Source organism: Myotis nattereri, assembly GCF_964212035.1.
Source record: "Myotis nattereri genome assembly, chromosome: 16".
Lineage (NCBI taxonomy): Eukaryota > Metazoa > Chordata > Mammalia > Chiroptera > Vespertilionidae > Myotis > Myotis nattereri.
Window position 1 is genome coordinate 52,439,592 of NC_138091.1, and position 23,866 is coordinate 52,463,457.

A 23,866-nucleotide genomic window follows, 5' to 3' on the forward strand; every position below is an offset into this window, starting at 1 on the left:
CTGGGATACGAGCCTATGGTCTTTGTTCCGCCCCTCTCGGTGATGGTGCAGAGATGCCGGGAAATGGATGAGGCTGCCGAGGCCTGTTGCCACACGAGACCGTGTGTGTGTGTGTGTGTGTGTGTGTGTGTGTGTGTGTGTGTGCCCGCGTGCACGCACATGAGTGTGCATGCGTGAGTGTTGCCTTGTGGCTAACGAGCGCCGGTGATATCCTAGGCAGACAGGACCAAATCATGGCTGTCAGAGCTGTGCTTGTGATTAGCTTCCTGTCCCCAAAGCCGATTGTCATATTTCATAGGCATCTGCTATTTTTCATCAGTGTTTGAACTTCACAAGTCCAGTGATGGATTTCAGCAGATAGTCAAAGCCCTATCTGATCCAATATCCCCTCCCAGCCCAACGACAACGTTATGGAGAGGACGACGGAACACAGGTGTGGTGGACGCCCTTACCAGTCAGCCCCTCACACGGGAGCCGGGAATTGTCCTGGCCACGAACGCGCTGATCCCAGAGTGGTGAGCACAGCACGCGTGTGGGTACAGAATTTCCTCCCGAAAAGGCGGGGCGTGCTGGAGGAGAGCCAGCGTGCCCAGCCGAGGCCACCTCACACCCGCGTGGGGCCCGAGTCAGGCGTGAGCGCACGGTCTCTGTAGTGAGGATCTCGTTCGGCTTCCTGCCTCGTTCGGTGGGAAGTGGGTTACGCAGGGCTGCAGCTTGTTACCTCTGTCTCCCCACAGCCTCCTCGCTGTGCACCTGCAGCCGAGATCTGCAGATGGAGCAAACGTCTGCGATAGGCAAGCAAACATCCCAGCTTCCCCGGGGTGTACTCAACTTGCCCTCGATGGCCAGGGCTGCTAGCCGGAAGGGAGGTACTGAAGACTGGGTGTCTGAGTTAGGATAGGATAGGCGAGGCTCCAATCACAAGCATTCAAAGTCTATTGCTAATTCCTCCCATAATTCCTCAGGGGTCCTGCCCCTGGAGGTCACCCTCCTTGCCCTGGAGCCCAGGCCGGCGGAGCAGCCACCACTGGGCACTCTGCTGGTTGCCACTAAGTTGTGTAGCATTTGTTATGCAGCAACAGGTCACCAGTGCAAGGACGTTAACTAGAAGAGAGGTGGCGGGCATCCCAGAGTTTGCGATTTGGGCTGGATGTAAGTCAGAGAGGAGACGCGGGGGAGCTCAAATACTAAGCTTAGAGAAAGAGCAGCAAATCGGAGCCTGCGCAAGGGGTCGGTCGGACTGTCTGCTGAGCCAGGCAAGAGGTCCCTTCTACCTTCCCAAGATGCCAGCAAGGCAGAGTTCTGCGGTTGGATGCAGCCGTAACCCTGCCTCTCAGAGGCCAGCGGAGGGCCTCACTCTGCCCTCCTCACAGCGGCCAGTGACGTCATCGCCAACTAGCCATCCAGGACCTTGTAGGAAGGGCTAATGCTAGCTGCCATGGCTTGGGCAGCTGCTGTGGCCCCGGGCCCAGTTCTTCTGCCGACATGACCTCCATTGATTCTCGTGAGGGCCTGAGAAGTCAACTCCATGATCTGGGTTTGAGGGGTAGGGAACCGAAATTCAGACAACCAGGTAATGCGATGATGGTCTTCTGACCTATGAGAGACAGAGCTGGGTTCAAGCCCTCATTGTCCCCAGGCCAATCCTCTTCCTTCTACAACCCCTCCCCTCCCTCCAGGCAGGCAGAGGGGCCTGGAGAAAGTTCCACTCTCTGCGCCTCCCTTTCATATGTCCCGAGCCTGGAAAAGGACTCCAGGCCAACCAGTTCCCCAACGAGAGACAGCGGCCCCTCCCGCCACCTGTCATAGCCAACGTGGATCATCCCTTAGCCGGCATCTCACTCATAAATGCCCATCCCCACTAAAAAGTGTTCCCCCGCCCACCGGCGCCCCGATTTCGAAAGAGAGCAAAAATGCCGTCTTTGGCTTAATTTACAGATCTGCACGTCGGCCTTTGAAATGTCAAACGTTTTCATTAACACCCTCTCACACTCTGGGCTGACAAAGGGATCCAGGATCTTTGGAAGACACTTTAATCTCAATCAATTAGGGAGAAAGTAGTCCGAGCGGTGTGGCAATAAAAGAGCGCTTTAATTTTAAAGCTAATTAAATATCAACAATTGGAATGCGGCAACAGACACTTAACCTGCAGTAACCCATTATTTATTAGGAATATAATGCGTTGACTCTGGATGTGATGTGAGTTGTAGTCATTTTAATATCAGCTGTCACAGTCTAGCGGTTCCCTTTTGTTTCGCTCCCGCGCAATCATCTCCCAGGCCCTGCCGGGTCGCTCTGGCGCTGTGCTGGGCCCCGGGATTAATTAAGCTGGAGTCCCCCACAGGACTGACTGGCTCCAGGGTGCCCTGGCCCTGGGCAACACCACCTGTGACCAAGGGAGGGCAGCAGTGGCCGGTAACACTCACCAGGGCCGAGGGCATAAATCGGAGCCTTGAAATGAACCAGTGAGAATGCTCTTGGCGGCAAGTAACTTAGAAATTCCACCCCCAAGTGCTTTAACAACACGGATTTAGCATCTCACGTAAAGAGAAGCCTGGGGGTAGGAGGTGGGGTCGCGAAATTGGATGATTCAGGGGCTGACAATATTGTCAGACACGCAGGGCAGTTGCTCTCTTCACCTGCCCTTTCCAGGTGACCGATGTCACCCTCCGTCACCCTCCGGGGTGTCACATGGCCTGCGGTTCCATCACACACGCGGAATAAAGTCCTGCAGAGACAGGATCCTTCCTTCTGGGCATCTTCACCCCCAGGACTTTTTAAAATAACCTTTGCAGCTGAGCATGCATTTAGGTTTGCGGGAAAGGGGCGAAGGCAGCGCAGACAGCCCCTGTACTCGCTCCAGTCCCTGTTGTTAACTAAACTGCGATCGGCACGCGTTGCCTGATCCAGGGTCCCACGCGGGACGCCCCACTGCATTTCGTCATCACGTGTCCTCACTCTCCCGGGACCGCGGCAACCTCTCTGTCGTTCCTTGCCTGGGCGCTGGGTAGTTCTGAGAAGGGCCGGTCGGGCGCTTTGCAGAAGGAACTGGAGTGTGGAGCAGTCTGGGGTGTTTTGCATGGTTAGACCGGAGTTTGGGGTTTGGGGGGAAAGACCACAGAGTTACACTCCCTTGCTCTCTCCCAGCCGCCCGGACCCTTCTTATTCACGAGGAGGACCTTCCCCAGGGCCCCCAGCTCATCCTCTTGGTCCCACGTCCATGCCTTAGCCAAGCGCTGGGGAAGGGAATGGGAAGGGCTCCACCCACACCCGGGGGCTTTGGGGAGTGCGCAGGGGTCACCATCCCTGAACACACTTGCTCAGAAGAGGTCTCTGCTGGCCCAAGGCTCCCAGACCCGCTCCAGGCGACAGGGGTCGGTGTGGCGGAAGCTGAGATCTGGGTGGGTCTCTCTCCAGCCCGGAGAGTCTGGGTCCTGGCAGCCGGCTTGTATCTTCATACCTTGCTGAGCAGGGTAGGAAGACCCCCACTTCCCTGGAGACCCCCAGTTGCCTGGTCCTCCGCCCAGCCCCCCTCACCATCCATCCAGTGGAACAGCCTGACTGCTTCGGCCTCCCCATCACACTGGCACCCCCCCCCCTCCTCTCCCATTCGGGGCCTTTTAAGCCCCGCTTTGCTGTGGAGCTTCGGGAGCCAGGCTGGATTGAAACGCCAGCGCTGTCTCTTTCCGGTTCCGTAACTTCGAACAGGCCATTTAACCCAGGGGTCGGCAAGCGTTTTCTGTAAGGGCCGGAGAGTAAATAGCTTAGCCCTTGTGGGATCTCCGGGCTGCTCCCCTGCTGCTCGAAAAGCAGCCCTAGACGCTACGTAAATGAGTGGGTGCGGCTGCGTTCCAATAAAACTTTATTTACACAAACAGGAAGTGGGCCAGATTTATCCATGAATCCCTCGTTAACCTTTCTGAGACTCAGTGTACTCATCTGTAAAATAGGGATAATAAGACCTTCATAGGATCGCTGAGAGAGGATACAGACAGAAGTACTTAAAACTGCACAGTGGATGTTGTTTTTGTTTGTTTCACTTGTTTTTTTACAGCAACCCCTGCCCCACCCTGCACCCCAGCCCCTGCCTCCGCCCCGGGGCCCCTGACAGGCCCCAGCTGTGTCTCCCTGGGCACCGAAGCCCAGCACATCACTTTGCCCTCTTGTCTGGGAGCCTGCAAAGGCGGATTGCTGTGTTATTATTTACTTCAACGCGGCTGTACTCCCCCTTCCTCCCGCGCGGTGAGGCCTGAATGGCGGCGGCCTTTCAAATGAGGCGGATTGTATTAGTTCCTGATGAAGTCTGCAGGGAGCACAATAGAGGCGCCCCGGCAGGACGCAGCCCCTGCCTCCGCCTCATCTGGGCTGCTTTGTGCTTGAGTTCGTTCTCTGCGGCCCCATTTTTGCTTTTCCTCTTTTCTTTATTTTTCTCACTCTCCTCCCTCCTAATCTGCTTAACAACGCGCCTCGCTCCGGCGCGCTCCCCCTGCCATCCCCGCGGTTCGGAGCTTCTCTCCGGCCCCTAATAGCGCGGCTGCTCCTGCATTTAATAAAAGCTGCTGACAGGGAAATCCGGGCTAACTGAATTACCTCCTCATTAAAGAGGCCGGCAGATTCCCAGCCCAGCTCGGCCCTCCCCGACGGCCCCTCCCGCTGCCCACCCTGCAAATCCCAGGCAGCTGCTTTGTGCCTGGGGTTTGGCCTGGGTCCTGCGGGCAGCTGGGAGGGGCTGTGGCTTCTCTCCAGGTGGCTCCCAGCTCTGCTTCTTTTCCCACCTTCCAGAGGCTCAGATCCGCAGCCCGGGAGCACCAGGCCAGCTGGGCGGGCAGGAGAAGGGAGGTGACCGGCCTGAGGTGCTCCTCCTAGTTCCTTATTGCAAAGGGGCTACACGCTTTGGCCTGGTCAGGTGAACTTGGTCCCCAAGATCTGCCTTTGACTTCAGAGAAGTCTGTTTCCTGGCCAGGCTGCGAGGACACTCTCTCAAGGCAGCTGGACTCCCCCAGGAGGAGGGGAGAGGAGCCTGGCTGGCCCCGGGGGTCTTCCCTGGCTGTGGCAGGGCCTGCTCACCTGCAGTACCCCAGCCACCACCGCCCTCCCTGCAGCGAGCCAGCCTCCCACCTGCGCCAACCCCACCTGCTTGTCCAACGGAGCGCCCCTCTGCGCAGGGCAGCCTGTAAGTGCTCTGCAGGTGCAGCCAGCAAGGCCAGAAGCAGCGAATTTAAAAGCTGGCTACATTAGGAGCCTTTCCTCGCAGGCAGGGAAGATTTACTCCCTTTTGTCTGGGAAAACACCTTAATGGGCCTGCTGGCCCGTGGGCACAGCTAGATGGCAGAAGATTGAGACAAGGAAATATTGACTCGCTCTGCATCGTAAAGCAAAAGCAGGTTTACGTTCCCGAGCAGCCCAGGAATGGGGGTGGGAGGGGGGCTGGAAAGGAGGCTTGGGGGTGGGGGTGGGGTGGGGATGAGGGGGAAGAAAGCAGACTGGTTACAGCCTAGGGGGCCTGGAAGGAAGACCTTAGACCACAAGACTCTCAGCATCCGGTGAAGTCACGGGAGATGCTGGTGGGGGCAGCGTATCCTACATAACTGCAACCCACGGTGGGTGTCTGGGAACGAAAGTCCACAAGAGCCCGACCTGGTTAGGCTCAGTGGATAGAGCGTTGGCCTGCGGACTGAAGGGTCATGGGTTCACTTCCGGTCAAGGTCACATGCCTGGGTTGCAGGCTCGATCCCCAGTAGGGGGCGTGCAGGAGGCAGCTGATCAGTGATTCCCTCTCATCACTGATGTTTCTAACTCTCTCTCCCTCCCTCTCCCTTCCTCTCTGAAACATATATATATATATATATATATATATTCCATGAGAAACCCAGCAGGGGCTTCTTAAGCAAATGCCATACTTGTGTGTGTGTGTGCATTGAAAAATATCTGAAAGGAAGTACATCAAATTGTTAACAATGGGTCCCTCTAGGGAAGGAAATCAGCGGGAACCAGCAAGGGGGGGTGGGGGGGCGGGGAGAGGCCGGTGGTAGGGGAGAGCAGAGGTTTTAACCTTATAGATGCTTATTTTGTTGGTTGCCTTTCTAATGAGCAAGTGTTGCTTACGCAATGCGATGAAAATTAATACAATCTACCACATTGCAATAAGTAGAATTGAAGAGGATCCTAGCAACTCTCAGTGCCTACTTTTGGTTTCTTGGTTCATCATGCAACAGCTCACAAGCGGAAACTTGGGCCTCAGAGATTCCGTCTGAGCTTCCCGGGGTTTCTGCGAGGCCCCAGCCTCATCTCTGGAATGGCTTTAATGTATGGATGAAGGAGACATATCGGTTAGCTGTAGCTGTGTGTCAAGCATCCCAAATCCTAGCGCAGTGGTTCTCAACCTTCAGGCCCTTTAAATACAGTTCCTCCTGTTGTGACCCAACCATAAAATTATTTTCGTTGCTACTTCATAGCTGTCATGTTGCTACTGTTATGAATCGTCATGTAAATATCTGATATGCAGGATGGTCTTAGGCGACCCCTGTGAAAGGGTCCTTCGACCGCCAAAGGGGTCGCGACCCACAGGTTGAGAACCGCTGTCTAGTGGCTTCAAACAATCACGATTAAGGTTTCTCGTGAGTCTCCAGGTCGACTGGACGGGGCTCTGCTAGTCGTGTCTGGGCATGCGTGCTCACGCATCACCATCTAGGTTGGCTGGTGGCTACCTGGTCCAGAATGACCTGGGCTGTGACCCCTTGGCTGTCCTTCCTGCCTCGCTCACACGCTCCCAGCGAGTCAGCCCAGGTGTGTCCTGGTGGAAGCACAGGAACCTGGTGAAAACGCCCAGGCACTGTTCCCAGCTCTGCTTGAGTCAAAGTCGCTTCTGTCCCCGTTGGCCAAAGCAAGTCACACGTCGGCATTGAGCTGCTGGGGGACTGGGGGACGTCCCTACCAAAGGCCCGGAGGCCGGCTCAGGCCCTCAGCAGTCGGAGGTACTGGAGGCATCTGGTCCACCGGCCCTGGGGAGCCTGCGGTGGGGAGTCCGGCTCTGAGCAGGTTCCTTGGCCCCGAGACAAAGAAGCCGTCTTGTTGCTGCAGGAGTGGCGCCCCCGGGAGGAAGCAGCAGAGGCAGCAGCTCCAGGTGTCCTGAGTTGGAGAGTAGCCATTGGCGATTAGCAGCCTGCCAACCTCACCTGGGTCCCCACGTGAGCCTGAGGGTGCAAGGCCTGGGGAGGAGGTGGGGAGGAGGGAGGAGTTAAAATACCTGGAAGAACCCAGAACTGTTTGCACATCCCGCTGCCTGGCCTACCCTGCGTCCTTCTTTCTGCCTTCAGCATCCCCACCGCTGCCTGGACGTCAGCATCCCCACCGCTGCCTGGACGTCAGCATCCCCACCGCTGCCTGGACGTCAGCATCCCCACTGCTGCCTGGTAAGTGTGTTGAGCTGGGAATTAACTGTGCAGAAATTTCCATTTTATATTTTCATTCTGGGGGGCTGCAAGGCTACCTCCTGCTCCGAGAAAGGGAACTGAGTTTGTGCCCTGGAGTCCCGGTCCCCTTGCGCCCGCCCCCTCTGGCCCCTGGCCGCCAGCCCCACCCAGAGACCCTGCTTCGCACCCTGTGGCCGGACAGCTCCTTCCTTGGCGTCTGTGGGGACTCCGGGCGGGCGGGCCGAGTGATAGATTCTGCTGGCTCCTGCGTTCAGGAAATATTGCCGCTCGCTTAGCATTTGTCCTGCCCCTCATCACCGCAGAGACGGAGGCTGGGCGGGCTCCTGGCTATCTGTTACCTGCCTCCGCGGGAGGACAGGCCCGCACCTGGACTGCCAGGGGGTGGGCTGGGGCCGGAGACGGAGCTCTCATGGACTGAGCCACAGTGTTTATTGGGAGTCGGCTGTGTGCACAGGAAGAAGCGCGAGCAATGGCGCCATGGTGGGTGTGGGTGTGGGGATGGGGGTGGGGGTGGGGGTGAGGGTGGGAGTGGGGGGAGGGGAGGAATACTCCCACGGGACTCAGAACTGGTGCTACTGGGGCGAGAGGCGCAACTCGCTTTTACGAGCTGGGGCCTGGTACAGCACTGGTGGCAGTAGCAGTGCTGGAGTGCGGTCTGAAATCGGGGGTAGAGGCTTACATGAGCATGCCCTTTGACCCAGGAGTCCCGCCTCCAGAAGTTTTCCCGAGGGAATACGCATGTGCAGAGATGAGCTGCAACATTATTTACAGCAGAGGAATCCCTAGAAAGCAATCTAGTAAGAGGCTAGTTTTGTAACGAATGGCACATCCGTATAAGGAAATTCCGTGTGAACATTAAAACGCGAGTGGTAGGAAAATATCGACTGTCATACTGAAAGCCCGTGAATTATCCAGAAGTAATTTCCAATATGTTGGTGTACGTAGTTCTGGCTGTTTTTATATACATACTTTCCCCCCAAATGAAATCATAATCAGCTTCTGTCTTGTTGCCATGCTTGCCTCCTTCCCCCAAAGCTCCAGGGAAGTTAGACTTCGGGGAGCCACGTGGGGCCATTGAGAGAGCTGGGGACGCCAATGGCCCTGCGAGGCGCCACCTCGTCCCAGAGAGCTCCCATGAATGACGTTTATCACGAGGACCCTTAGAGCCCAGTGTCATGTAAGAAGGCAGCTGGATATCAAAAATTATTTTTTGGAAAAAAGGTTTGATAGTGGAGAATGGGGATGCTTGTGATTGAAAACTAGAGGCCCGGTGCATGAAATTTGCACACGGGTAGGGTCCCTAGGCCTGGCTGGCGACCAGGGCCAATCTGTGGGGCAACTGGTGGGATGATCAGGGGCCTCCCCCACCTTGGCTGGCCTGGGGCCAGTGGGCTGGGGGCAGCTCCTGCATTGAGCGTCTGCCCCCTGGTGTTCAGTGTGCATCTTAGCGACTGGTCATTCCACCATTTGGTTGATTTGCATATTAGGCTTTTATTATATGGAATGTAAGTACGTGGAAAAGCTCATTGTTCCTGGACAAGCTCATTGTTCCTGGACGGATACCTGTGCCACCTGAGCGTAGTCCAGGTGTCCCACCTTCCTGTAAGAAGCTTTTTTTCCCTCCCTATCTCCATCCCTGGCTGCAGCACTGATGGGAAAACTCCCAAGTGTGATCACCTGCTGGGAATCCCAGCGCTTTGAAGGGAAGGGATAGTTGCAACTGGAACCCAGAGATCTTCCAGGCAGGGTCTGTTTTGGCAGCTGTGGGTTTAGTGCTCAGAGCTGAGTCCAGGATGAGTGAATGAATGAATGAATGAATGAATGAATGAATGAGGATATGAACTCTAAGGTCAGGGGTCGGGGAGGTGGGTGGAAGGTTGAGGTAGGTTGCAACAGGCAGGTGGGGAAGATCAACAGGATCAAGATCAGCAGGGCTGCATGGCTGGTGTTGCTCAGTGGTTGAGCCTCGACCTATGAACCAGAAGGTCACAGTTTGGTTCCCAATCAGGGCACATGCCCTGGGTTGCAGGCTGGATCCCCATTGTGGGACCTGCACGAGGCAGCCAATCAATGATTTCCTCTCATCATTGATGTTTCTCTCTCTCTCTCTCCCTCCCTCTCCCTTCCTCTCTGAAATCAATAAGAATATATATATTCTTAAGATCAGCAGGGCCAGCACCTGGCAAGGAGGGTGGGAGGTCGCCTCTCGGCTCCACTGGATGGAAGGTCTGGGACGTCGTTATCATGGGCGGGAGGCTGTGGAGGGAAGGCTTGTGCTCCGTCCTTCTCATTTGCATGTGTAAATGCATGTGTATATATATTGCTTATTAGTGTCAGTGGAATTTGCATTTTAAGTGGATTGGTGTGTTGGGCAGGATTTTTTTAGAGGCCCCGGACTTGAAAGGAATTTTCCAACTTCAGTGTTGTTGCTCTTTGTGCAGTAAACAAAGGGGTCTCGCTGGAGGTCTGGGGACGGGGGATAGATGTGGTGCGAAGGGCGAAGACATGACGTGGTTGGGGAACAGGGGAAAGGAACGCGCCCTGGCGCTGGGAGAGGTGCTGGTAACCGTCTTAGGCTCCAGACTCCATACTGAGACCCGGGGAGAGGGCAGGACATTCCTGATCCAAACCAACCTCAGAAACAAGGCAGTTTGGATGCCAAGAAAAGAGGGCAAGGGGGGCAATCATGCTGAAAAGCTTCACCCCGAAAGTGCAGGGCCCCCTAACACTGAAGCTGGGCCTGACAACAGAAAGCCTCCCTGCTCCCCATCACAAGCCTCATGAGGAGCACCCCCAACCAGCAGCCCGCCACTAAGGCGGGTCAGGGCATGGAGAGAGACCCACTGGGCACAGGCATCCGAGGACTGAAGGGCGCTGAGGGTGGGCCACCAGCACTGAGGAAAACACCAACCCAGCACTCACCCCACGTATAGGCAACAATCGGCCGACCACGGCCAGGAAGCCGGGGGTCCACTGAAGGTTACCATAGCAACAGCAACGCTGAAACCCAGCTCCGGCCCAACCAGCGTGGCTCAGTGGTTGAGAGTCAACCCATGAACCAAGAGGTCACGGTTTGATTCCTGGTCAGGGCACATGCCTGGGGTTGTGGGCTCAATCCCCAGTAGGGGGCGTGCAGGAGGCAGCTCATCTTGTAACTAGACTGACAACCTTCCATCTTGATTGATGGCCTAGAACAGTCGTCGGCAAACTGCGGCTCGCGAGCCACATGCGGCTCTTTGGCCCCTTGAGTGTGGCTCTTCCACAAAATACCACGTGCGGGCGCGCACGGACAGTGCGATTGAAGCTTCGTGGCTCATGCGCAGAAGTCGGTATTTTGTGCAAGAGCCACACTCAAGGGGCCAAAGAGCCGCACGTGGCTCGCGAGCCACAGTTTGCCGACCACTGGCCTAGAAGAAGCAGCATGCTTGTTTCTAGTTATAAATACTATTTGCTTCATACTACCCTGTTCTACACATGTCTGTCATGCGGCAAAAAATTATGGACACTGGCATGTGGGAGGCAGCCGACCCATGATTCTCTCCCTTCATGGATGTTTCTATCTCTCCCTCTCCCTTCCTCTCTGAAATCAATTTAAAAAATATTTTTAAAAAAAGTATGGGCACATGCAAAAAAGCAAGAAAATACAAATTATTGAAAAGGGATAAAACAGCCAAGAGAATAAGACTCAGATATGACCGAGTTAGAACTATCAGGCACTTGATAGCAACTGATTAAAACAGGGATCCTCAAACTTTTTAAACAGGGGGCCAGTTCACTGTCCCTCAGACCGTTGGAGGGCCGGACTATAGTTTAAAAAAAAACTATGAACAAATTCCTATGCACACTGCACATATTTTGAAGTAAAAAAACAAAACGGGAACAAATACAATATTTGTATTTGCTTGTGGCCCGCGGGCCGTAGTTTGAGGACCCCTGGATTAAAATGTTAGACTCGGATTCGGTGGGGCTGGGATAGGACGCCAAAATTCTGCACTTTTAACAGGTTCCCGGACGATGTCAATGCTACCAGCCTGAGAACCACACCGCGCGTAGCAAACAGGAGTCACGTGAATCGATATTTACAGCAACATTCGTCACAGCCCAAATCCCACATTTCCACCCGCCGTAGGCAGATAAGTTGCAGCATATTCATAGGCGGGAATTCTATTTGGAAGTGAGAATGAATAAACTGCAACTACTCACATTAAAAATGGATGAACCCAACAAATGTATCGTTGAGCAAAAGAAGCAAGGCGCCGGAGGAGAACTGCAGCGCGGTTCCATTATTTAAAGTTCAGAACTCGGGCAGAGCTAAATAATACATTGCTTAGCAGCGCACACACACCTGGTAAACTTCCCCAAAAAGGCCAGTCAGGAAATGAGCACACGGCGCAGGCGCAGGCGAGCAGTTGCCTCTGGCAGGGGGGTGGGGGGCGGCATGCGATGGGGGCGAATCCTCGGGGGACGGGCAGCGCTCTGTTTCTCAGCTCAGATGGTGAATGTGTGGGTGCTTATTGCATGATTCTTCTGTAAGCTGCATATATACATTTTATGAATCCTTTTGGAATAAAAAAGCAGCAGGAAGGCTTTTTGTATTTAAATCCCAAGTGACTGGTACAATAAACCGCGTGACTTATAAAAAGTTGCAATTTTGAGAATCGAGGTTACTTGCACCTCTGAAACACACACACACACACACACACACACACACACACTCACACCCCAATTTGCAAGTCAGGCAGTGGTGGCCACCGACAGCAGGGCCTCAGGGACATGCTCCCTCATTCTCTCTAAGACTCGCAGCTACTGTGGAGGGACAACGGGAGCCAAGCACTAAAGAAGTGCAGAGAAGTGTCCGCCCAGTACAGCATCCCCATCAAGGCGTTGACAGGGGCTGGTGTAGTTGACCTTGGAGGGTGGGATCGGTGACCTTTTGGAGCAGCCTGTGAACGGAGAAAGAGCAGGGGAGATCGAGGGCCTGGGGAAGGGGCTCAAGACTCACCATCACCCACTTCAGCATTTTGGGAACTCCTCTAGGGACACCCACCTTCCCTCTCCGAAAACCCCAGCACCCCTTCCTCCTCCCACCTTCAGAGGAGCACCGGCCAGCTGGCTGTGGGAGCCACACAGCAGGACGGTGTTAACTCTTGAGCCTCCATTTCTCTGGTTTGGGGTCCTGAGCCTCTGCCCCAAGCCCTCCAGCTCCTAGACAGGTGCGGTCCCCGGGCCCGGCTTCTCCCACCTCCGTGCCAAGGACTCCCCCTCCGTGGGCAGCCCCGCTGGCCTCTGACCACTGCTGCAAGAATGATGATGAGATGGAATTTTAGCTCAGGGAGAAACCAGATATAAATACTTCCTGGTGTGCTATTAATATCAATAATATTAGTGCAATTACTTCCAGACCAGTCAGATTCAATAAACGCGACAGGAAACCAGCCTGGAGCAGCGGCCAGGTGGGCGCCGTGGGGCCCGCACAGCCGCTGTCTGCTGAGCAGGCGACAGTGTGTGGCTGCAGCTCCTCCCTGTGCGCCTGACCCACCTCCCCTGGCTTCAAGAGCCTGAGCGGGGCGGCCGTCTCCATGCACAGCGACAACTGACAACTGTGCCGTAGACCGAACAGAGAGGGAGAGAGCATTCCTGTTGTTGACGGTGAGACACCTGCAAACTCCGAGTGGAAACTGTCGCCCAGCTCCCCAGACCTCTCCCTGAACCCCCAGCTGTCCCTCTGGCACAGCTCTCTGCTCTGCAGTTATCCGTTTCACGTCTAACATCCCATGGACGCTGGATGCTCTGAGGACGCGGACCAGGAACGCCTCGTGTCCGGGACTGGGACCGTGTGCGGGGCTGCGGGCCTGGCTGTTTGGGACGTGGGATCCTTTAGTGGCCACGAACCTGCGAGGGAGGAAGCCGTCCCTCCCCCGCTCTTGGCTTCTGCGGCTGGCCTGCACGTGAACGTGGCAGGAGACAGATTAGCAGGAGAAAAGCATACAGACCTACTTAATATTTTTACATGGACCCGGCGCCTTCCGAGGAGAATAAAGACCTGAAGAAGCTGTTAGAGCAAAAGCTTTTATCTTTTTAAACAAAGACAGAGAGGCCTGGGCGAGGGGCAGTAAATTGTGAGACGGTGACCGGGAAATATATGGGGGAAGCTAATGGAAAATAAGGGTTATTTCCGCGGGTCGGTTTGCACAGGTCCCTGTTAGCGCCGACTGCTAGTCTCTGGCGATAAGAGCGTTTTTCTCTTCCTGATGCGAGGAGGGCACCTCTCTCCTGGGGGATGTTAGGACCTGCTTTGGGGCAGAAGGAAGGAGTCCGGGGGCCCGTCCTGCGAGTGCACTTTCTCAAGTGTCTTCTGCCCCCAAAGAATCAATAGGACAAAGTGCCATGTTGGGGCTGGCATGTCCTAAACCCCTTTGACTGCAAATCTGGAGTCGGGTGGGCGCCGGCCGAGTCAAAGGCCTTTCCTTCCACTTGCGGGCTGTGTGACTTCGGGTGAGTTACTCAGCCATTCTGTGCCTCACTTTATTCATCCGTAAAATGGAGATAAGCATACCACCTGCCCTATAGGGTGGTTGTGAGGATATTGACCACCAGAGAGGCTATTGCTGGGCATATATAGGTGTTTCACAAGCCACTTGCCTGTGTGTGCCATGTGGAAGTGATAAGTCGATGCCAGCGGCCCTTCGCCATGCAGACGCCCCTGGAGCAGTGTCTGAGGAGCAGGCTGCTCAATGCTGTGCAGAAGGAATAACCCTGCATCCCTCCGTGAACCCAGAGGGAGGAAGCAGTGACCATCGTCCACTGATGAAGAAGCAGAGGTGAGCAAAACAGGCTTCCTTGGAGCGCCTCTATGTTTTCAGCCAAGACGTGATTTCCTGGCTTTCGCTGGGGTGGGACCTCACGTCGAAGAGGCCGCGGAGGCCTCGTTACGAAGTTTGGTCTTGATTCTCTCTGGCTCCTTCATTTCTGAGACCGTCGGCGGTTCCACTTAGGGAGTGTTGGCCAGGAAGTCTGTCCCTTTCGTACCTGCGGCCAGGAAGTCTGTCCCCTTCCTTTCCAGCCAGGAGCAGAAGGAGAAGGAGGAAGAGCCACGGGGGGGGGGGGGGGGGGGGGGGGCGCGGGTGTCCCTATGCGGGGAACGGGGAATGTAAAGCGTTCAGTGGCTGGCTCCTCTCCAGGCGGAAAGAGATAGAGTCCACTTGATTCTTAAAAAGGTTAAAGCATTTTTCTTCCCAGCAGCTACCGGCCTGGGACTTTAAACAAATTTGCATGGAGCACTCCCTTCGGCGGCGTCCAGGCAAGTGTCTGCGGCTCGCCGGCTCTCTACAAATGTCGGTATATCTTTCCCCCGGACCTTTCCGGCGGAATTTTACAGAGGGTTTTAGAGCGTGCCATAACAAGGGTTCTTCAGAGTCGTCTAAATCACGGCACAGGGCGCCGAAAGAGGCTGTTTCTTTTCTTGACAACGATCTGCCCCACCCCCACTCCCCGATCCTTGGCGCCCCGGCCACAAGCTAAAAATGTGTAACTTCCCATCCTCAATGCTCCCTCCCTAAGAAATCCCTCTCAGCCTCCTTCTCTCCCCTTGCGCTCCCCTCCCTCTTCCCTCTCCCCTCCTCTTCATCATAAAATAATAAGGCAGCCTGGGTGCCTCTAAATCCTTCCCAGGCGCTGGAGAGGGGGCCAGCCAGACATATTTACTACTAAGTGGATGCAAATTCACTTACTGCTGATTTTCAAAGAAATGAGACGTCCCCGGCGCAATATTGCTTTTCTCATCACCAAAAGGGGCCTTTGCTTAGTCATTTGGCGAAGCTGTCAGAGCAATCGGATCTGGGAGGCCGATGGTGCCTGCGTCCTGCCATCGCCATCGGAGAGATGGATCTCCGTGGCAGCCGCAGGCGCCTCCACGCGGGGAGGTGAGACGTGGTGACAGAGGCGTGGAAAGGCGTGAAGTACGGGGCAGAGGCACGGCCAGGACCCGTTGGCCTCCGGGTTCCTCAGCACAGACAGCCCCAGGGGGACAGCTCTGGGCCACCCACGGCGCTGACCACGAGAGAGACACCTCTAGGCATCCTCAGGGGGTCCTGGGCCTTCTCTGCTGTCACAGGCCGTGGGCCCCTCTGCAGCCTGTCCGTGGACTCTAGGTCCAGACCCCCGTGGAGGGGAGAAAACTCATCGACTGCCCCAGGCATCATTCGATCTGTCTGGGCCCCGCCAGGGCTCTCCGTGGGCAGAAGGAGGAGGCTGGAAGGCGCACACACACTCACGCACGTGCCTTCCAAATCTCTAGTGTTGGGTCTTTAGCGGCAGCGAATGTGAAAACTAGTTCTGAGCGTTTTGTAACGGGCTATGCCGAAGAGGAGTGCCAGGCCTTGGGGCTGGGGTCCGGCACAGGGTTCTTTGGTGACAAAGGACAGAAAATAAGTCCGACACAAGCTCCTTTGGCCAGAGCCACCAGGAAGTGGGACGGGTTTGTTTTCTCCTCCTGCTGCTGTAACCACCGATGTGGTGCCTTAACACAGCACAGGTATGCCGTCTCACGGTTCCAGAAGCAGGTCAGAAGTCTGAAAGGAGTGCTCTGACAGAGGTCAGGTTGTCAGCAAGGCAGTGGCAGCTCCGGGAAAGAATCCATGCTTTGTCTTCTGTAGCTTCTGGACCACGCCTCCATTCCTTGGCTCACGGCCGCTTCCCGCAAAGGCACAGCTTGGACCTGGGCTTCGGTCGCGAGATCTCCTTCTTTGGGGATACAGACCCCTTGGGGTTCCATTGAGCCCCCCTGGGTAAACCAGGAGACATCTCAAGATCCTCAGTGTAATCATCGCTGTCCTGTCCCTTTTACCGTGTCAGGTGGCATGGTCACAGCCACGTGGAGAATGATTACTCTGCCTGCCGACCTGTGGAGTGGACGTCAGGCATGGATGGATCTAGGGCAGCTGTGGGCAAACTACGGCCTGCGGGCCGAATCCGGCCCGTTTGAAATGAATAAAACTAAAAAAAAAAAAAAAAAAGACCGTACCCTTTTATGTAATGATGTTTACTTTGAATTTATATTAGTTCACACAAACACTCCATCCATGCTTTTGTTCCGGCCCTCTGGTCCAGTTTAAGAACCCATTGTGGCCCTCGAGTCAAAAAGTTTGCCCACCCCTGGCCTAGGGGCTCAGGCAGAATCCGCAGGGTCGTGGCCTCATCTCCACCTCCATATCCCGCTTCCTTTTGTGTCCGTCTTATGCTCAGTGCCGTGTCAGCTGGCCTTCCTCTTGTGACCAAGGACAATGCTGCCCGTCGCCCCAAATCATGGCGTCGCAGGTTAGTAGGCGGCTCGGACAGGTGTCCTGTCTCCCTTTCCTCTCTCGCTCCCTCGTCTCAATCATCAGCTTCTGGGTAGACTCGTTCAATTAAATAAGACTCCCTGGGGAGCTCGGGAAGAAGGGCCCTGGGAAGGGGATAGGGCAGGGTGGGGGCGAGTCACTTCATCTGTATATCAGGCGGGTACTATTTCGTTACATACGTGGGTGATGCCAGACACAGGGCTACAAAGGGCCCTCGCAGCACAATCTGGTCATTATTTCAGCCTTTTAGAGGCCACAGCGACCGCTCAGAGGCCCTGGGAAGACATCCCAGACCCGCTCGGCCCGGGGCGTTGGCATCCGCGGTTAAGCAAGGCTACGGGAGCCGTAAGTCCCCCCGGGCCTCACCACGTGTCTCTCTGACCTCGAGGCCAAGAGCCCCTCCCGGAGCGGCACTAGAATTAACGTCATTTCAGCCTTGCTGAGCTGCAGTAACGGTTACGAGCTCCAGCTCTGTTAATACTCCCATGTGCATGGAGGAGAGAATGGAATTTAGCATGGACACCCGCCCCCCCATTTGGGGGCTAGGGCTGGGGTGACCCTCCCTCCAGGTCCGCCAGGGACAGTCCTGATTGGTACCTGATGTCCTGGTATAATTGTCACCGGCTCTCCCTTCACTCTCAAAGGGTTAGTAACAGGGTCAGCCTAGTGGTAACAAAAGTATGAAGAATTTAGTGTCCCCTCCAGCTGTTCAGCTCAGCCCTGAGCCAGGTGGGGCCTCGGGAAGACCCCCAGATCCCACAAGTCCTTCCTGGTAAAATGGGGGGGGTGGGAGCCTGCGACCGGGGCCCCTCTCTCAGTTCCGCGGCCTCTCCAGCTGCCCCACAGCCCCTGCACCGTGGGTGGCGGGTGGCGTCGGAGTCTGCGAGTGCCGGCTTCTCTCTCCTTTCTTTACCCCGATCTGTGGGGTGGCAACTCCATTGCTCTGGGGGTCAAACAAATAAACAAACAAAAAAAAACATTAAAAATTTTTCCTTGCGTCTTTTTATATGAATGCCTATCCCTTTATGTTGATGCATAACTATGAGCAAACGCATGGTATGGGGGCATATGAGGGTGCATTATTTTTTCTTTCTCTTTCGTTTGCGTTTTTACGTCCCCTTTAGCCACCAAACCACTGGAGATCCCCGCTAATGCCCCAACTGAGGTCTTTCCATATTTTTCTCCTCCAACTTATATATTAACCTGCACAGGCATGCATGTTTATGTAAATTTCCATACACCCACTTACCTACACAGATTTATTATGCACATACGATAGCCTTAGGTAATTGTTTTATTGAATTATATGATATTCCGTTTCGTGCGTCTTGCTTTTCTTACTCAACAATACCTTGGGGAGCTCTCCCCGCCTCCCCTGGCACCGCTCTAATGAATTGTTTTCAGCAACGCGTACCCGGGCCCGGAGTCTAATGTATTCACCGGCCTCTCCATGGGGAAATTTCCCATAGTAACCAGCGTAGGACTGCGTTGCACTTTGGCCCTAATGCCCCTGACTCATAGGTCATTCAAAAGGTTCTAAAAGTGTGTCCATTTGAAGAATATACCCAGCCGCCATTTTTCTCAAGACGTCGGACTGGCCCGTCCATCAAACTTTAGGCCAGCGGTTCCCAGCGTGGGGCACCCGCCCCACAGGGGGGCACTTTGATTTCTAAGGGGGGCAATTTGAGAATGAGTGATTTACAGTGAGTTGCATTTCTAGCGTTTCATATGGCTCTAGGGGCCTCATATACAGTATATAAATATGTATTGTGACATATTTATGCATGTCAGCTCTCTAGTATATGTTTTGAAACGTTATTTGCTAGTTTTTTCCTATCACTTCATATTATTATTAATTGTTTAACAATTTCTTAGTGATTTCTTCCTCAGGACTTCAGCTCTCCTTTCTTTTATTTTTCTCTTTCATGGATGCCATGTTCTTCGGAAGCTTGTTTAGACCAAGCTAGTGGCCTTTCAGGCTTCCTCCACATGACCAGGAGTTCACTTTCTGAATAATAAGAATTCTATGTCACGGGGAGGTGGGCGTGGCCAAGACAAGGTTGGAACCCCTGCTTCAGACGTAGCCCGATGCCCTTAGTTCCCTGCAGCTGTGGTCACGTCCGCCTTTGCTGTCCCCTCCTGGTTTCTGTTTGAGTGCAAGTTTGAAGTGGGGTGACAGTCCCCGCTGAGTCCCAACCGGGAGTCACTTCTATGTGTTGGAAAGGGCTCGGGCTTGTGAGCAGATGAATCGGGCCTCAGATTATTCAGAGAGATACCTTCCCCAACCCTAGCTTCTCGCCTTTAGAGCAGGCGCCCTGGTACCACCCACAGGGAGAGTTAAACGCAGCACAGGTCCTGGCACGCAGAGGCCCCGGCCCCGTGGCCCTTCCCAAAGCACAAATCAGGAATCCGGCTGAGGCCCCGAGGGGACCGGCTCGATCGATCAAGCCCAGGGCCCGCGGTGGAGGCCTGATAAGCAAACAGGCCAGGCTGTTTTCAGAATAATTGGATGTCTCGTCTTTGTTTACCGAGCGTGTGTGCACTGCGGCTGTGGAGGGCGCTTGTTGCTGGCCACGGACAGGGCCTGGAGGCACCCCACCTCCTCCACATGGGGAGGAAGGCTTAGGGTGCCATGAGCCCATGGGTGGCCTTACTGGGAGGGGCCTGGACAGGAGGAAGCCCTGGCTGGTCTGGCTCAGTGGATAGAGCATCGGCCTGCAGAGTGAAGGGTCCTGGGCTCGATTCTGATCAAGGGCACATGCCCAGGTTGCTGGCTCCATCCCCAGTGGGGGATGTGCCGGAGGCAGCTGATCAATAATTCTCTCCCATCATTGATGTTTCTATCTCTCTCTCCCCTTCCCTCCCCTTCTGAGATCAATAAGAATATTTTTTTTTAAAGAAAGGAGGGGAGAAGATGGAAATTTGAGGGCTTGGGGAAGGCTTCCTGGGGTGCAGGTGCAGGGGTAGCAATGACTCTGGTCACAGGTGTGTGTGGCAGGAGCAGGGGTGGGCATTCCCCACCTGGCAGCAGAGGTCACTGTCTGTCCTCTGCCCCCAACACACCCCAAACTTTTCAGAAGAAAGAAACTGGGGCTGGACAGCATGGCTTCTACACGGACTGAATGTGTGTGTGTTCCCCGCCCCCGCAACACACACACACCCCAAATTCATATGTCGAAGCCCTACCCCCATGTGATGGTATTTGGATGTGATGGTATTTGGATGTGGGCCTTCTGGGAGGTCATTTGGTTAGATGGGGTCATGAGGGTGGAGCCCTCATGATGGGATTAGTGTCCTCGTGAGAAGAGGAAGCGGACACGGTGAGAAGGCGGCTGTCTGCAAGCCAGGAAGAGAGCAAGCTCTTACCAGAACCTGAATGTGCCAGCGCCTTGATCTTGGACTTCAGTCTCCAGCACCATGAGAAAGAAATGCCGACTGGTTAAGCCCCCCAGGATTTTGCTATGGCAGCCTGAGCTAAGAGACAGCACCTCGGCCTTTCCCTTGTCAGATACTAGTGCAAAGACCCTAAATGAGCATTCTTACCCGGCCGGCGTGGCTCAGTGGTTGAGCGTCGACCTCTATGAACCAGGAGGTCACAGTTTGATTCCCAGCCAGGGGCACACACCCGGATTTCAGGCTCCCTCCCCAGTGTGGGGCGTGCAGGAGGCAGCCAATCAATGATTCCCTCTCATCATTGATGTTTCTCTCTCTCTCTCCCACTTCGTTCCTCTCTGAAGTCATTAAAAATATACTTTAAAATAAATAAATAAGCAAGCGAGCATTCTCAACGTGTCACAGGCCCCAAATTGATTCCCATAGCCAACCCCAGGACACGTGCCCCACCCACCGCCATGCTCCGAGGGCACAGGCCTGGTGGTGGAGGGGCACCCAGGGTGCTGATGGCGGAGAGAGCTCTCTTAATGGAAAATTCTTAATGTCCATGGAGAATGTGGGAGCAGGTGATGCTGAAGGCCAGAAGGAGAGAGAGACCTTTCCATACGCCGCACCCCCCCCCCCAATATCCATTACTGAGGGTCAGATTTGGCTTCAAAACCAGCCCACAAGGAACTACCCAAAGGCCCTGAGAATTTATAAGACTTCTGAGTCCCTTCCTCCAGGCAGCCTCCTCCGAGTCACTCTCCAAAGGCCCGTCCCCCAGCATCTGGATAACTCAGCACCTCTCCCCCGCCCTCAGCATCACCCCAAGCCCGGATGGGAAGCCTTTCCTAGGAACAGCTTGCCCGAGACTCTGAGACATTCATTTGCATCCCCCTTGGTGCTGAGCATGGTGTCTTGCACACAGTGTGCACTTTATATGTGTTTGGTGAGTCCTTGCTTAGACACCACGGAGGGCCAATCGCAGCAGAGGGAGACGGAACTAGCAGGTGCCTGGGTCGGAAAACATGGGAAGGTCCACCGCCAGCCACACCCTGAGCCGGGAACCCGGAGACCCACCAGGAAGGCGGGAGTCGTGGCTCTCGGGGACTCAGACCCGGGCTCGACTCATTAAAATCTCCGGAACAGGAGTCGTGCTAATGTCCAGGCCCATCATTCTTTCCCCTCCAGGTAAGAAGATCTATTGCCCAAACGGACATTTTATGGCGCACAACCGAATAAAAATGATCAATGTTCCTGCCCGCCTTACAGCATCCTTCCGCCGTTATTAAAGTCTCTAAAAATGTTTTCTTTAAGAAAAGTTAAAAGAAAGAGAGGTGGAGAGAGAGGAGGCTGGGAAATGCCGGCGTGCAGAAAGTTATCCATCTTGTCAGCCCCGGACCACGGAACCTTGATGCCACCATATTTCCTGCTCACAGCCAGAGTTACAATTTGCCAGCCAAGGCGTCGGAAATGCCAGACCTCTTCCTTGGAGGTGAATGCTGGGGGGAGGCGAGGCGAGAGCGGGGAGGACGCCGGCTCTGAAAACTGTTGAAAGACATTGAGCCCGTCTCTGAGCTCTGAGCAAGGTGCCCCCGTTGGGAAAACTCAGCCCCCAGGGGCAAGGAGAAGGTTGAAACGCCAGGGCCCCAGACTCATTCGGCCAAGAGCACCTTCGAGCTCTGTTCATTGACGGGGAGGGAGCAGGTTTCCAGCCAGGCTTCCTGCACAGGTGAGGAGGTGGGATGGCAGCAAAGCCAGGTGTAAGTCAGGGGCTGGGAGGTGTTGAACCCGCAGGAAAGAGCAAAGAAGAGAGCAAAGGCTCCCAGCACCACCCAAACCTGTTGATGGGCAATCACACATCACTCATCCCTTCAAGAGCCCCTGTTTCGCCGTTTTGGTAACTTAATTTTCCTGAATGACAAGTAATACAACGTGCGTCACCCATTTCCCGGGCATATTGTGAATTCCTCCAGGACGGGGATGAGGTCTCCCTCCCTCTCCCCCGCCCTGTCATCCCCCCAAAACCCCCTTTCTCTGACACACATTGGGTGCTTTCTGTAGGGGCCTATGAAAGCAGCCTGTGCCCTTGAGAGTGCTAAAACTGTGTTTTCAAAATGCTGCAATTTGGAGTTTGTTTCTAGGTCAGTCTGGCCTCTTTCCCAATCAGTGCTGACGAGCTGGTCTGCGGGCTTGCTTCTCCGTCCTCGGGCAAATCCAATCTGACTGCAGAGGAGGCCTGGGCTCTGAGGCGGCAGCGTGGGGTGCTGTTGGCCCCCCACCAGAAGGCTCCCTCCTCGCCCCAGGTTTTCCGAGCCGAGCCCCTGAGAGAGGTTCTGTGGGCGCGCCCCTGCCTGGGCCTGGAAGGCAGCCATAAATCTGTCTTGGGCCATTTGACTCGGGCCAATCTTAGCAGACACTTCCGTGGAGCCCGATGCGCCAACGATCTATAAGCCATTAACCAGGTAGGAGCCCTCCCAACTGGGCCTCCTCCGTGGGAACTCACGCGGAAGAGAAGGGGCAGGAGGGAAAGAGGGGAGTGTCTAGGGGGGTCTGGGGAGGGGGCTGGCCTGGAGGCAACTGCTAAACCTTCCCTTGGCCCATCGGGACCCGGAATCACGGGGCATCTCCCCAGCCGGGTCCCGTCCTGGCGCCGGTGGAGGGCAGGAAGCCACCTGTGCAGCCCCGTGCGGCCCACCTGCCATCGCCGGCCACGCCTTTCCCTCCCGGACTCCCGGCTCCATTTAGAATTCGCCACCCAATTTGCCACTTGCTTCTGCTCAGTCCCGCATCGATCTTTAATCTCGCCATCCAGTTACAGGCGTACGGCCTCTCTGTTTTTGCCTGTGGCAACCCGGCATTAATTTAATTTCTCAGTGATTAAGAAACAGACTCGCCTAGACTCACAGAGCATGAACCCGCGTTTGACACAGCTGAACGGCGGCTCCGGGAAATTAGGGGACCCGCGTGGTGTCGCGTGGAACGGATCGAGCTTGGCTACAACACGGGGAGCTGGTGTCTGAGGTTTTCTCCTGGACACAGACCTTTGGGCAAGGATTTGAGTGGAAGTAGTTTGGGAGGTGGTCCCAGGAGGGAACAGGGGAGAGAGAAAGGGAGGAGAGGAACGCTAACGAAGGGGCGTTAATGAGCAGGTTACCGCTGTGGGCAACCGGCTGGGGGTCCGCTGAGAGGCTGCAGACACACAGGGAGCTGGCATCTCTCAGCTCCTGTCCCTCAGGGTCGGGGTCGAGAGCCACCTTAGGCATGCCACTCCCTGCTCCTGCCCACCCCGTGGGGCCGAGTCCCGCCACAGCCAAAGCACAGGGAGAGAGGCAGCTGTTGGGGGGCGGGGGGGGGGCGGGGGGAGAGCCTGTTGCATGCCTGTGAACCACCTCCTCGGTCTCTGTGACCTTGTGGGGGGGGAAGGGAGGCACAGGCCACTGGAAGGGTCTGCACGGTCAGTCACACTTGCCAATCGGGGGGAATCAAACTGGTACCCCGACTCCCTTCCGTGTCTGTGTCCTGGTCCCTGTGTGCTGGGAGCCATCTCATGCTTCCAGAATGAGATGAAAAGGCATGAGTCCAGCCCGCCCCACCCCCTGGGATATGGCTTGTCACAGGAGACTTAGTACCTTGTCCAGTGACATCTGGGGGACGCCTGGCCTCTTAGCTGCCCCGCCCACCAGGCTGACTGACAGGCCCCACGCACGGGGCTCTCGC